Below are 15,929 nucleotides of genomic sequence, written 5' to 3'. Positions count from 1 at the left end.
CAATTGGTTCTACAAAGAGTATGCGAGATCTGTGTTGATTATAGTCATTATACTGATGAATGTCCGTAGCTCCAACAGGAAGACAACACTGTGGCAGCCACTCATAACTTCTATGACCGCCCAAATCAAGGATACAATCAACAAGGTGGCAACTACAACCAAAGTGGAAACTATAACCAAGGATGCCAAGACAACTCCAACCAAGGTTGGAGGGAAACTATAACAGAGGAGGCAGAGACAACAATGGAAACCAGAGGTGGAATAACAATAATAACAATAGACAGCAGAATCAGAACCAACCTTACAGAGCACCTCACCTAAGACAGCCCCAAGGACCCCAGCACAACCAACAGCAGGTTCCTCAGATCACTTACTCCAATTCCTCATCAAATGATGAGATGCTCCGTTCTCTGGCACAAGGGCAATAAGACATGCAGACACAGCTGAACTCTACTTTAAATGGTCTGACTGCCACTTTACAAGCTCTCGTCTCCCGGTTAGATTCATCACTTAATTCCACCAATCAACCTTCAAGCTCCATTGGAATTCCTTCTCAACCCCTACCTAATCCCAAAGGTGGCATCAATGCCTTCACTTTAAGGTCCGGAACCACATTACAGGAGAGGAACCAGGAGGAGCCAAGCTCACCAGAACACGTCCCAGCTGAGGATGTGGTGGAAGTGGAAGATGCTGAAGAGGAAGAGGATGTACAGAACATAATTGAAGAAGAAGCAATTCAACCACAGAATGAAGCACCAAAGGATGCAGAGGCTGCAAGTAACGCCCTTCCTATCCCATTCCCACAACTTGCAAGGAAGACCAGAAAGCAGATAGAACTAGATCCCAAAATGGTAGAAATATTCAAAAAGGTTGAGGTAACTGTTCTCCTTTTTTATGTTATTCAGCAGGTACCTAAATACGCAAAGTTTCTAAAAGATTTGTGCATACATAAAGATAAAATTAATGAATTAGAAACTATTCCTTTAGGTAGTTCTATATCTGCTTTAATGGGAGGTATATCTGAAAAATGTAGTGATCCAGGTCCATGTATGGTTAACTGTACCATTGGAGGTGTAAGTTTTTCTGATTGCATGTGTGATTTAGGAGCGTATGTTAGTATAATGCCATTGTCTATATATGATACTTTGAGGCTCCCTCCCTTAAAAAGGTCTGCAGCTCATTTTGTGTTAGCAGATAAAAACATTATTACAGTGGTTGGAATTGCTGAAGATGTATTAGTGAGCATTAAGGGGCTCACATTTCCCATTGACTTCTATATCCTGGAAATTTCCCCTAATAACTCAAGAAGACCATCATCAATCCTACTTGGAAGACCATTCCTGAAGACTTTAAAGTTCAAGCTAGATGCATTCTCAGGAACTTACTCCTTTGATATAGATGGCAGAACAGTGAGTTTCAGTCTAAATGAAGCTATGAAGCACCCTCCAGAAGATCATTCTATCTTCCAGTGTGACATTATTGATGAAACTGTAGCTGAAGTTCACCAAGAAGAAATAGAAGAGAAGCACATGGAGCAAGGTCCAAGTGTGGCGACACTTTCTGAAAACAATGAAGACCCTTTACCATTATCACTAGCCCCGGATGATCCAGAACCTAGCCATGAGCCTAAATTAGAATTAAAGCCCCTTCCTCCACACCTCAAGTATGCTTACCTTGAGGATAATCAGAAATTCCCAGTTATCATTGCAAGGGAACTTACCTCTCAACAAGAAGAGCAACTGCTCAGTGTGCTGAGAAAACATAAGAAAGCAATTGGATGGAGCTTGGCGGATATAGTAGGCATCAGTCCCCAAGTTTGTGAGCACATAATATATCTAGAAGAGGAAGAAAAGCCTATCCGTCAGCCTCAAAGAAGATTGAATCCCACCATCTTAGAAGTTGTCAAGAAAGAAGTAACCAGGCTACTTGAAGCAGATATCATTTACCCCATCTCAGACAGTGAATGGGTCAATCCAGTACAAGTAGTCCCCAAGAAGTCTGGAGTCACAACAATAAAGAATGAGCATGGAGAACTCCTGACAACTAGAGTGCATAATTCATAGAGAGTTTGCATTGACTATAGGCGTCTCAACCAAGCTACTCGCAAGGATCATTACCCCTTACCATTCATTGATCAAATGCTTGATCGCCTATCAGGTAAATCCCATTATTGATTTTTAGATGGTTATATAGGATATTTTCAAATTTATATAGCTCCTGAAGATCAGGAGAAGATAACTTTTACATGTCCCTTTGGAATGTATGCTTATAAAAGAATACCTTTTGGCTTATGTAATGCACCTGCTACTTTCCAAATATGTATGATGAGTATCTTTTTAGATCTTATTGAGAACTGTATGGAAGTTTTTATGGATGATTTTAGCATATATGGTGATTCATTCAGCCTTTGCTTGGATAGTTTATCTAGAGTATTAGACAGGTGTGTTAGTACAAACCTTGTGTTAAATTTTGAGAAATGTCACTTTATGGTAAAACAAGGAATTGTACTAGGACATGTTGTGTCTAATACTGGTATTTCAGTAGATCCATCAAAGGTGGATGTCATTTCTAGTTTACCTTATCCCTCCTTCGTGAGGGAAGTCCGTTCGTTCCTTGGCCACGCAGGTTTTTACAGGAGATTCATTAAGGGCTTCAGTAAGGTAGCATTGCCTTTATCCAGATTGCTGTAGAAAGATATTGAGTTCGAGTTCAGTAAGGATTGTATGCAGGCATTTGATAAGCTGAAGATCGCCCTAACTCAAGCTCCAATTGTGAGAAGACCAGACTGGAGCCAGCCATTTGAAATTATGTGTGATGCTTCCAACCATGCAGTAGGAGCGGCGTTGGCTCAGCGCGAAGGTAAGGATCCTTTTGTAATTGCCTATGCATCTAAGACTTTAGATGCTGCTAAATCTAATTACACCACTACCGAAAAAGAGCTTCTTGCTATTGTTTTTACTCTGGATAAATTCCGAGCCTATTTACTTGGTACTAAGGTAGTAGTGTACTCAGACCATGCAGCTCTAAAATATTTATTAGCTAAAAAGGAGTCCAAACCAAGGCTAATACGTTGGATACTGCTGCTGCAAGAATTTCATTTAGAAATTAAGGATAGGAGTAGTAACCAGAATTTAGTTGCAGACCACTTGAGTCACATTGAGCACATTAAATATGACTCCACTCCTATAAATGATACTTTTCCATTCGACAGCTTACATGCAGTATCTGAAGTAATTCCTTGGTATGCACCTGTAGCTAATTATATAGTTAGCCACACTTTTCCTCCAAATTTTACTAAGCATCAAAGAGACAAGATGAAAAGCGAGTCTAAATATTTTATATGGGATGATCCATATTTGTGGAGGTGTGGTGCTGACCAGGTAATTAGACGGTGTGTGCCTCAATCAGAATTCCATTCCATTTAGAGGCCTGCCACTCATCTGAGAGTGGAGGACATTTTGGCCCTCAAAGAACAGCTAAAAAAATTTTAGACTGTGGATTCTAGTGGCCTACTCTTTTTAAAGACGCTACTGAATTTTGTAAATCTTGTTCCCCTTGCCAAAGGTTTGGTAATATATCCAAGAGGGATGAGATGCCTTAACAGATTATGTTTTTCTGTGAAATTTTTTATGTTTGGGGCATTGACTTCATGGGTCCATTTTCAAATTCTAATGGTTACTTTTATATACTGTTAGCTGTAGATTATGTTTATAAATGGGTGGAAGCAATTCCTACCCGTAGTGATGATGCTAACACTGTTGTTTCCTTTGTTAGAAACCATATTATTTGCCGTTTTGGATCACCACGAGCAATCGTGAGCGATCAAGGCACCCACTTTTGTAACAGGAGACTAACAAAATTACTGAAGAGGCATGGGATAATTCACAAAGTAGCAACAGCTTACCATCCCCAGACCAATGGGCAAGCAGAAGTCTCTAACAGAGAGATAAAACACATTTTGGAGAAGATAGTAAAACCTCACAGGAAAGACTGGAGTGTCAGACTACAAGATGCACTCTGGGCATATAGAACAGCATACAAGACACCCATTGGGATGAGCCCCTTCCGCTTAGTATATGGAAAGGCTTGCCACCTTCCAGTAGATGACACTAATTTCAAGATGGGAAGGTCCATACAGAGTAGAAAAGGCAGAGTCATACGGAGTTTTTCACCTGCGTCATCCTTCTAGCTCCAAATTCTTAAAGGTCAATGGACATCGCCTGAAGCTTTATCATGGTGAGAAGATGAAGAATAACAACAAACTAGAAGTTTTTCTCTTGGAAGATCCACCAACAGAAGCAGAATGAGCCTAACGAGCGTCCAACTTAAGGACGTAAAAGTAAAGTGCTAGGTGGGAGACAACCCACCATGGTATGATCGTTCAGTTTCAGTGTTAGTTTTATTCTACTTTCTTATATTTTCATTTATGATGATGACTCTTCTCATAATCTCAACATATAGTTGCATATAGTTTACATTTGCATTTGCATTCTGCATAAAAAAAAACCGCACGCGAAGCGTAAGCGTCGCTGACACGTCTGCGTCATTGGTGCGTTCTGAAGGAAAGAGACTTGAATAGAAAGTCACGTGAGAGCGTGGCTGGAGGCGTGCCTTAGGCACAACCAAGCCCACGCAAACGCGTCGTTGACGCGTCCGCATCATTTTGAAAAACCAGCCTCCCACGCGTCTGCGTCACCCATGCGAACGCGTGCCCCTAAAAATCAACGTAAAAGAGGTGTATGGCAGCAAGTTATGATGGAGTGGGGCTGGAATGATGCTAGAAGCACCAGCCCTATCACGCGTCTACGTGACCCACGCATCCGCATCGTTTTTCAAAATATGGCCATTCACGCGATCACGTCACCCACGCGAACGCGTCACCCTAAATTTTGGCAAAATGAGTTTGAAATAGAGAGTTGCGCGAACGCGAGGCTGCTCTCGCGCCACTCGCACAAATCAAGTCGCGCGACCGCGTGACCCACGCGTCCGCGTCACTTGAAAAACATCGCATACCATGCAACCGCGTCAACCACGCGTTCGCATCACATGTGGCGCACAGCTTATCCAGATCAGCCAAAATATCTTATCTTTTCTTCCTCAAATCCTAATTTTTCTTTTCCCTTGTTATTTCTTTCTTCCCCCTTCTTCCTTCTCTATTCTTTCTCATTTTTTACTTCCTTTCTTATTTTTCACATCCGTTATCAAGGTTCTTTTCTTTCTTTCCTTACTTTTTATTTTTCCTTTATTATTTTTATTAATGTTTTCTTTTCCTTTTTCTTTTCACTTTCATTATCTATATTTCCTTTTTTTTATTTTTATTCCTTTAATTGGTGTTAGATATTTAATTAGGTGATTATTTTCTTCTATATTTTGCTTGTGATTCTATTAAGGAATTGTTGGACAATTAATATTACTTCTTAAAGAGTTGCTTGCATGTTCAAATTCCTACTTTAAATAACATATTTACCATACATGCTATGTGTTTGTGAAAAAGCCCGTATGGCATTACGCATTATTTTAAATCTTTCTATTCTACTATTCTAATGCCTATTTTTCAGAAAACTCCTTTTATATTTTATTATTTAAATATAGTTGTCAATACAAATAGATTATTAGTTTGAAAGGCTTGGTAATCTACCTTGGACATTGAATGCTTAATCTATGCTATTCATGCCTTTGCCAGCATGCCAATAAACACCTTGCATTTAATTGCCATCACATGCACTTGCTATATCACCTTTGATGAACTTTTCACATGTAGTCTAGACCATGTGTTAACGACATCCTTCTTTACCGTGCATTGATTATCACCCTTAATGTTCGCTCCCTTGCTCGAACTCTTAGCTTTACATATTACTTTCTCTTTCCTTTTTCAGGATGGCCACCAAGAAAGGTAAAGAGAAAGCTACTCCCAAACCACCAGCAAGGAGAGGAACAAAAAGAACATTAATGGAAGAGCCATCTTCAACAATGGTGAAACCCTCAACAAAACAAATCAAGAGGATCATCAAGGTCGATGAAAAAGAGAAAGCCTTTCCAGCAAAGGATACTGCACGGTTCCCTAACCGCTACTGTGAGCAGATGTTCCCCATCCTGGCAGAGATGAATTATAACAATAAGTACCTTCTTATCCTCCCGACCAACATTGCTGAATTTGTTGAGCCCCACATTAAGCGAAGACAATGGGAATTCCTACGGAGACAGCCACGGCAGGTTAATCTTTCCTGGGTAGTTGAATTCTACTCCAATTTTCACATGCCAACCATGCAGTCTGTCTATGTCCATCAGAAGCAAATCCCTACAACAGAAGAAGCCATTCAACAAGCTTTAGATCTTCCCCCTGCTCTAGAAGGATTGGATGCATTCCAAGAAGCCTCACTCAAGCGCCAGACATACCAATTTGACTAGGACGCCGTTCTCAGAGTTATCGCACAACCTGGCAGCATATGGATCTATGGATACCATCGTTCCCGACCTAAGGGCATATTGGCTTCAGCACTCACCTTGGAGGCTCGAGTATGGGCACAGATCATGTTCCATTACGTCTTTCCGAGCGCTCACGAGTCTTCCTTCACCGTAGACATGGCTATTCTACTCTGATATATCCTTACAGACCAGCACCTCAATTTACCAAGACACATTCGGCATGCTATGGGACACGTACAAATTGCGAGCAACTTATCTTTTTCCGCCTTGGTTTCAGATCTAGTCTCAGCAGCCAGAGTCTCCTACAAAGCTGGGGACACCAAGGCCATGATTCCACGAGATGATCAATACGTCCCTAACAAGAAGTATATCAGACCTCCAGCAGCCACTATCAACCAGAGCACAGAACCAGCAGAAGATATCCCTTCTTCTTCTACATCACAAGCACCTTCAACAAACCAACTGCTCCATCAGATACTTGAGAGGCTAGACCGGCTTGACCAGAAAGGGAAGCAAAGAGAGCACCGTAACAAGCGCAGATTTACATACCTCAATGAGCTACTTATTGGTAACCACCCACCTAAAGAAGACCCAGACACCCCGAAATCCACTTCATTTACCAGCACAGGGAGCCATGACGGTCCCGATGGTGGAGATACTGCAACCAGCCCCCCTTTGTTCCTGACAGATGGCACCGAGAACGGTGCAAAGCCTTAAGTATGGAGAGGTCAGTCAGTACCTGACTTCTGGAGGTAATTTCTTTTCCTTAAAACACCAATAAAATAGGATATTTAGTTAGTTTTTCTTTTGTAGAATAGGATAGATTGCATAGTAATAATTAGTTGCATGCATGTTCTACTTGATTGAAAAATAATAAGTTTCTTTTTAAGACTCTATTTCTAAAAAATTTCACCAATTTAAAACTTTTGTGTTAAATTTGTTTGAAGTTGTATTTGGAACATAGTTTAAAAAGTCAAGAACACACAACCCGTAAGATTTTGAGCCTAATTACATGGTTACATTATTTAACCATGAATATTTTATTCCTGTGTGTTCACTTCTCTATGATTGTAATCTTTATTTTGTTCCATCCTATATGTCCAATGTTTAATATATTATATGCATGTATATGATTGAGGCCATTACTTGTTTAGCTCACTTATCCCAAATAAGCCTACCCTTTAAATTACCCTTGTCAGCCACTTTGAGCCTTTTAAACCCCATTTGTTCTATATTTTACCATATCACTAGCCTTAAGCAGAAAAACAATTAAGCACCCCAAATTGAATCTTCGGTTAGCTTAAGATAGAGATTATGTGTTAATTAAGCATGGGAAAATTGTGGGAACATGGGTTAGTAAAGGAATATGTTATGTTCTTACCTTAATAAAATAATGGGAATTTGGGTACCTACTCATGTGAAACAGAAAAAATTAAAAATCCATATGCATTGATATGTTACTTTTAATTACAAAATAATAATAATAATAAAATCTAAAAAAATTCAATAAATATTTAAATAAATAAGGGGACAAAATTACCCCAATTCTAAGTTAAGTAAAGCTCCAATGCATATGTGATAAAAATTAAAAGAAAGTTGATGCATGAGTATGTAATGTAAAAGTGGGAATTTATGGGTAGCTAGGCATGAATTAGAATTAAATAGAGTATATGTATATTAGGTGAAAGCTTAGGTTAAGTCAAAGATTCATATTTATAGCTCACTTAGCCATATATATATATACCCTTACCCTTACCTTAGCCCCATTACAACCTTAGAAAGACCTCATGATGTTTGCATTGGTATATTAAATATTGTTGATTGGTTAGGTGAAGAACAAAGTTTAGAAAGCATGATTAGAGAAGGAAAGAGTGATTACCCTATACACTTGAGAGACTAGAGTGCACATACACCATCAGTGAGGGTTCAATGCTTAATTCTATGTTCCCTGCTTTCATGAGCTATCTTCTTACAATTTTACCTGTTTTTACTATATAATTTGAATTAGTGGAATTTGATTTATGTTTGTCTTGAAGAACCTATTTATTTTTAACCAAGTAGACAAGAATCATATAATTGCATTCATATATATAGGTTGCATTGCATTGCATGAGTTTCGCATTTCCCTACTCATTTATTTTATCTCCTTAAACTAAGCATGAGGACATGCTAATGTTTAAGTGTGGGGAGGTTGATAAACCACTATTTTATGATTTCTATTGTGTTTAATTGAGTGGTTTTTATCAAGCCATTACCTACTTATTCATATGAATTGCATGATTTTATAATTCCTTTCTAGTATTGTTTATGGTTGAAAACTTGCTTCCTAGAAGCCTTTAATTAGTACATTTTAACTCTCCTTTATCCCATTCGATGCCGTGATCCGTGTGTTAAGTGTTTCAAGCTTCATAGGGCAGGAATGGCTCAGAGAATGGAGAGGAAGCTTGCAAAAATGGAAGGAACACAAGAAATTAAGGAGATGACCAGCGAACACTGACGCGACTGCATGGCTCACGCGAGCGCTCAAAATAAAGAAATCGCAGTGACGCGAACGCATGCCTGACACGAACGCGTGGATTGGAGTCTGCACGAATGATGCGAACGCGTGGACGACGCGAATACATGACAAGGAAAATCGCTGAATGACGCGAACGCATGGACGACGCGTATGCGTGACCTACGCGATCTGCAGAAATAACAGAATACGCTGGGGGCGATTTTGGGCCACATTTTAACCCAGTTTTTGGCCCAGAAACACAGATAAAAGTGAGAGAACGTGAAGAGACTCAACACGCTTCGACACACACCCATAGACATCCACACGCATTGAGATACATTGATATTAGGATTACTTTTACTTTTAGATCTAAATCTAGATTCGCTTTACATTGATAGTTTATGCTTTGGATTTTGGATGTTGAAGAATCATCACCGCCGTCGAAGTTACTACTTTAGTTTGTTTCCTTAATCCTTCACTCTTTTTAGTTGATCATTGACCCTATTCAAATAAGTATGTTGCATTTTGGATTTATTAATACATAGAACTACTTTTACTTTTAATTAATTTTAAATCTCTATTTTATATTATTTTATTCAATTATGTCTTCTTATATTTTTATGAATATTAATTCCATGTCAATGGAGTAGATTTTCTACTTGACATGGGGGTTGATTAAGAGGAGACACTTGAGTTGGAATGCTCAAGTGCTTAGTTAAACTGGACATTGTTGGCTAATTTTGTATCTACTAACGCTAGACTTTCCCAAGGGAAAGGACTAGAATTTGCGGATAAAAGTCAGTTCAATCACTTGACTTGCCTTTATTTAATAAGGGTTAACTAAGTGAAAACAACAACCTCTTTATATTACACTTGAGAAGATTTCAACAAGGATAGAACTTTCAATTAATCAATTCCCCAGTCAAGGCTTTTTATTTTAATAATAATTCTTATTTTTATTATTTTAATTTACAATTATTTTAATTACTCATTATCCAACTCAAACCTTCTCAAAAATTTCTGATTAATAAATTAGCACTATTTCCTGCAACTCGTTGGGAGACGACCTGGGACTTATACTCCCAGTATTTTTAATTCTAATTTTTGTGATGACCCTTTTTAAATTGGTGAGGCGGACTTTAGCTGGTTAAGGGCTATACTTGCAACGCTGTTCTCTTATTAAAATTCTCTTAATTGGTCTAACTTCTGCCACGCACCAGAGTGCCCTTGCAGGTGGTCCTACCCACCGACCCATCGACGACTCTGACGGTTATCCTCCCTGAGAAGCTCACACCCAGGTCCAAATCCCCATCTCACGGTTGCTCCAGTCACATTACCAAACATTGGCGCCGTCTGTGGGGACCTGACGCCTATGGAGCTTTTCCCCAGTTCGGAGGAAGTACGGGAAAAGGGAGGAGCCCGCCTGCGAAACAAAGTGAGCTCAGGAACCTCTCAAGAGTGCCCCAAGCCCCCTCGTACCAAGGAGACTCCCACTCCCGACCTCACGAGGAATGTCTGTTTGGAGGTACGGGTAGTGATAGCTCAAGGATTATGCAAGAGCTTAGGCACAGAGTACAGAACCTAGAGAGAGAACTTGTTGCGAGGGACCGTTATCATCTTGAACACATCTGAGATGCCCGTCCGAGCCTCTCGCAAACCCAGTCCCCAACTAGGAGGTTGGAAGGGCGTAGAAGAAGCCCTAGAAGGGACGATGAGCATGACAAAACCGAAGCTCAGTCCCTCACTCACACCCGCAGTAGGTCTGAAGACTGGGGTGAGCGAAGAAGAGACAGAGAAAGGAAACGGCACGACCCTATCATTATGGTGGGCAACCCCTTTCCACCCTTCTATCCTCAAGGTTCGGTTGCTGAAAAACTTTGACAAGCCTACGGACACGAGGTATGATGGGACAAAAGACTCTCAGGAACATTTGACAGCCTTTGAGTCCAGAATGAACCTGGAGGGTGTTGATAATGCTGTAAGGTGCCGTGCTTTTCTTGTAACCCTGGCAGATCCAACGATACGTTATTTCAATGTGCTTTCGCAAGAATCCATTACGGCCTTCCCGAATATCGCATAGAGGTTCCTAGCGCAATTCACTACACGTATAGCTAAGGCCAAGCACCCGATCAACTTGCTGGGTGTGACCCAGCATACTGGCGAGCCAATGAGAAAATTCCTTGACCGGTTCAATGATGAATGTCTAGAGATTGATGGCTTAACAGATTCGGTAGCGAGCTTATGCTTGACAAATGGCTTGTTGAATGAGGACTTTAGGAAGCATCTCACTACCAAGCCTGTCTGAACCATGCAAGAAATCCAAAACTTGGTGAAAAAGAATATTAACAATGAAAAGGTTAGCCAAGTTGTGGCCGCCAATAAACGGCAGCCACCTAACCCGCCAGCACGTTCGATCGGGTACCTAGAGAAGCCAAAAGAGGCGCTAAAGGAGGGAACATCCGGAAACCATTCAAACCGTTTCCCCGGGTAGGTAAGTTTACTAACTACACCCCTATAACGGCACCTATTGTGGAAGTCTATCAACAAATTATGGACAAAGGCATATTGTCTAAACCTCGGTAGCTCAAGAATAGAATGGGCAGAAACAAAAGCCTGTATTGTGACTATCATAAGGGTTTTAGACACAAAACCCAAGACTGTTTTGATCTGAAGGATGCTTTAAAGCAGACCATTCGAGAAGGTAAGCTGACCGAGTTCTCGCAGTTCATACGAGAACCGAGAAGGAGAGAGCGAGAATGGTTCGTGGAGGACCGCAGCCGAACTGTGAAGCTAAGACAAAGGCTTCCCGATAATGCAAAAAATGCTCCGATTGTAGTCATCAATTTTGTGGTCGGAAGAGATGTATCACCCAAGTCAAAATCAGCAGCAAAGAAGGATGCAAAGGTCCTGGCAGTGACGTCGGGAAGGCCTAATACTCAATCTGAAGAGCTTCTCGAAATATCTTTTGGCTCGAAAGACCGCTGGTGCCATGACCTCCCTAAGGACCTGCCAATGGTGATTACAGCGAGAATTAGGATGGGCCTCGTCAAGCGAATTCTAGTGGACATCAGAGCAGACTCGAATATCATGTTTAGAAATGTGTTCGACACCCTAGGGCTTAAAGAAGGCAACCTCGAAAGCCATCAACATGGGGTCAATTGGCTTAGGAGATAATTACATAAGACCCAACGGGCTGGTCACTCTTCCGATCTGTGTTGGATCCGGGGAGAACAGAAAATCGGCAATAGTAGAGTTCGTGGTCCTAAGAGATTCCATAGCATACAATGTGATCTTGGGAGGTGAATGATCAACGAGTTGTCGGCTGTTATTTGCACGAAACTTCTCATGATGAAGTTCGTAATGGATAGAGGAGCTGTAGGATTTATCATAGGAGACCTGAAAATAGTAGTCGCTTGAGACAATGCCAGTCTTTCATTAAGGAAGAAGTCAAAAGAAGCAGCTGGGGTGTTCCTGGCAGACTTGGATGCAAGGGTTGACGACAAGTCGAGGCCAGAGCCTCAAGGAGATTTGGATAAGTTTCAAGTGAGAGACATGGAGGACAAGTTTGTCTTCATAAATCGGAACCTCCCCCATGAGTTAAAAGAATCTCTCATCAAGGCCGTCAGAGCAAACAATGACTTATTCGCCTGGACCCCAGATGACATGCCAGGAGTGGACCTCGATTTCATGTTGCATCGCCTAGCTGTGAGATCGGACGCCAAGCCAGTGGCATAACAACGAAGAAAGATGTCACCAGAAAGGGCTAACGAGGTGGTCAGACAAACGGCCAGCTTGTTAAAAGCTGGTTTCATAAGAGAATTAGAGTACTCGACGTGGCTCTCAAACGTGGTCCTTGTTAAGAAAGCCAATGGGAAGTGGAGAATGTGCATCAACTATTCATATCTTAACAAGGCATGCCCAAAAGATTCATTTTCTCTCCTAAACATCGATTCCCTAGTAGATGCAGCTCAGGGTATCGATTTCTGAGCTTTATGGACGCGTACTCAGGGAACAATTAGATCCCAATGCACTGCCCCGACGAGAAGAAAACGGCGTTCATAATGCCAAATGGGACCTAGTGCTATAGGGTCATGCCGTTTGGACTAAAGAACGTGGGAGCCACATATCAAAGATTAATGAGCAAAGTCTTCAAAGAGCTTATCGGCAAGTCAGTGGAGGTATACGTCGATGACATATTGGTAAAGACAGCCGAACCAAGCAACTTGGTTGCCGACCTAGAAGTTGTCTTCGGGTCGCTTCGAAAGCACAATATGAGGCTGAACCCTCTGAAATGCATGTTTGCAATGGAAGCAGGGAAGTTTTTGGGGCTTATGATCATGCCACAAGGAGTTGAGGCCAACCCAGATAAATGCAAAGCCATCCTTCGGATGACAAGCCTACGGTGCATCAAGGATGTTCAACGATTGGCCGGTAGGCTCACAGTTTCATCCCATTTTCTCGGGGCGTTGGCAGCAAAGGCCCTCCCTTTATTCAATTTAATGAAGAAAGGAATCGCCTTTGAATGGACTCCAGCTTGTGAGGAAGCCTTCAACCACTTCAAGAGGATCCTATCGAAACCACCAATGCTCGGAAAGCCAAAAGAAGGGGAGACCCTATACCTCTATCTAGCCGTGACGGAGGAGGCCATGGCGGCCATTTTAATTCAGGAAGAAGACAAACTCCAACAACCGGCATACTTCATTAGCAAGGTGCTCCAAGGAGCGGAGCTGAGGTATACCAAGTTGGAGAAGTTAGTCTATGCTCTATTGATCTCCTCTCGGAGGTTAAGACAATATTTCCAAGGGCACCCGATCACACTAAGGACCGACCAAGCCATCTGACAAATCTTGCAGAAACCTGACCTAGTGGGTCATATGATGACTTGGGCGATAAAGCCATCCTAGTATGACATCCAATACAAGCTTCGACACACAATCAAGGCTCAGGCAATGGCATATTTTTTGCTAGAGGTGACCGAGGATTCTTCTAGAAACCCGGGCATATAGTGGAAGCTCCATGTTGACGAAGCTTCCAACCAGGCGTTCGGGGGAGCAGGCTCTGATCCAAGGCTTAATGAAGGAACCATCGGTGGCCCTTTGCATGACCCAGACCCCAAACCCTTCTTTGTGGATTGACCCGATCCACCGTTTCCTAGAAGATGGGACACTGCCTGAAAATGAAAAAGAAGATAGAGTCATAAGAAGAGAGGCTGACAAATATGTAGTGGTTCACGGACAGCTGTACAAACGGGGACTTAACCAGCCCCTGTTGAAGTGTCTGCGCCCCGACCAGACAGACTACATTCTAGGTGAAGTCTACGAGGGGTGTTGTGGCCATCACATTGGAGGAAAGGCATTGGAAAGAAAGCTCGTAAGAGCGGGATATTATTAGCTCTATGATGACGGATGCCCAAGAATTCGTGAAGAAGTGCTGGAAATGCTAGGAGAATGCAAATTTTTACAAGGCCCCAGCAGAAAAGCTGAGTTCCATGTTGGCCTCCCGACCTTTCTCCCAGTGGGGAGTCGACCTTCTGGGCCCGTTTCTGGTAGCCCCAAGACAAGTTAAGTACCTCATTGTGGCAATCGATTATTACACAAAGTGGGTGGAGGTAGAACTAGTAGCCAGCATATTGTCCACAAATTGCCAGAAGTTCTTCTGGAGACAAGTAATTGCAATGTTCGAGATTCCAGAGATCGTGGTCTCAGACAATGGAACGCATTTTTTTGATAGAAAATTTGGAGAGTTCTTAACTGGTTTGGGGATCAAGCAAAAGTTTTCCTCGGTGGAACACCCCTAGAGTAACGGTCAAGCCGAGGTGGCGAACAAGGTTATCCTCAATGGGTTAAAAAAGCACCTTGACCAGCAAAAGGGTTCTTGGACAGACAAACTAGCTTCCGTTTTATGCTCTTATAGGACAACATCGCAGTCTTCCACCGGGGAGACGCCTTTCCAACTTACTTACGGGGTCGACGCGATTATTTTTGTGGAAATTGGAGAACGGCACAATTATCGAAAGCTGCACTAAAACAGAGGATAGCCTTATGTTACAATCACAAGGTGCTAAACAGGAACTTCGAGAAAGGTGATTTGGTGTTACGACGTAACGACATTGGCCCACCGACTCCGAGAGGAGGCAAGCTATAAGTCAACTAGGAAGGCTCGTACAGGGTAAGAGAAGTTCTTGGGAAAGGGACATACAAGCTAGAGTGGTTGGATGGGACCGAGGTTCCGAGAACGTGGAATGTGGCGAACTTGAAGAGGTTCTACTCTTGAATGAGGTCCCAACCTAACGGTTTTTTTTCTTCACTCTTGTTATCTTTTATTTTACAATCCCTTGTTAGATGTTTCGTTTTCTTTCACACGTTTGTACTTTTGTTTGATTATTAAGGAGGCACTCTTTCCCCTACCATCCACACGAGGTAACGACAAGGGGTTTTTAACAAGACCTACTATTGGAAAATCAAGTGATTAATATACATTATTCTCAGTCATACTTGTAGTTTATTATTGTTTTATAAAAACGGCAACCCGGGACTGATCACCCCGGAGGCCTTGGTGATTGCAACTAACAGATATCCAACGTATAGCATTTTACGGCCTAACGGCCAAGCAAAGAAGCAACAAGTGAACCAAAACATTCTATGAATGAAAACGGTAGTTTAAAAAAGGCATCGCGTTAGCCTATTAACGATCTATAGTCGATAGTACCAAAAGTCACAACAACGACTTAACCACAATAAAAGTGAAATTGTTTCAAAGTTACAAGCCGGGGGTACCACATCAGCTCAATAAAAGAAAATGCAAATAAAAAGTACAAAATTCACATTTTAACAAAGAAGCCTCAGTTCCTCAGAATGTCCACAATTTTCCCGTCTTGAACCATCTTAAAGGCCCCAATCAAAGAGGTATTAAGGTTGGGAGTAAGGAGGGAGATTTGAGTCGTAATCCCCTCTTCAGTAGCCTTGACCACTTCTCGAGCATCCTTGAAAATTTTCTTGTTCTTTTT

The sequence above is a fragment of the Arachis hypogaea genome, chromosome 18 (genome assembly GCF_003086295.3).
Source record: "Arachis hypogaea cultivar Tifrunner chromosome 18, arahy.Tifrunner.gnm2.J5K5, whole genome shotgun sequence".
In the NCBI taxonomy this organism is placed as follows: Eukaryota; Viridiplantae; Streptophyta; class Magnoliopsida; order Fabales; family Fabaceae; genus Arachis; species Arachis hypogaea.
The sequence above is the reverse complement of the archived record's forward strand: the minus strand, read 5'-3'. Positions refer to the sequence as shown.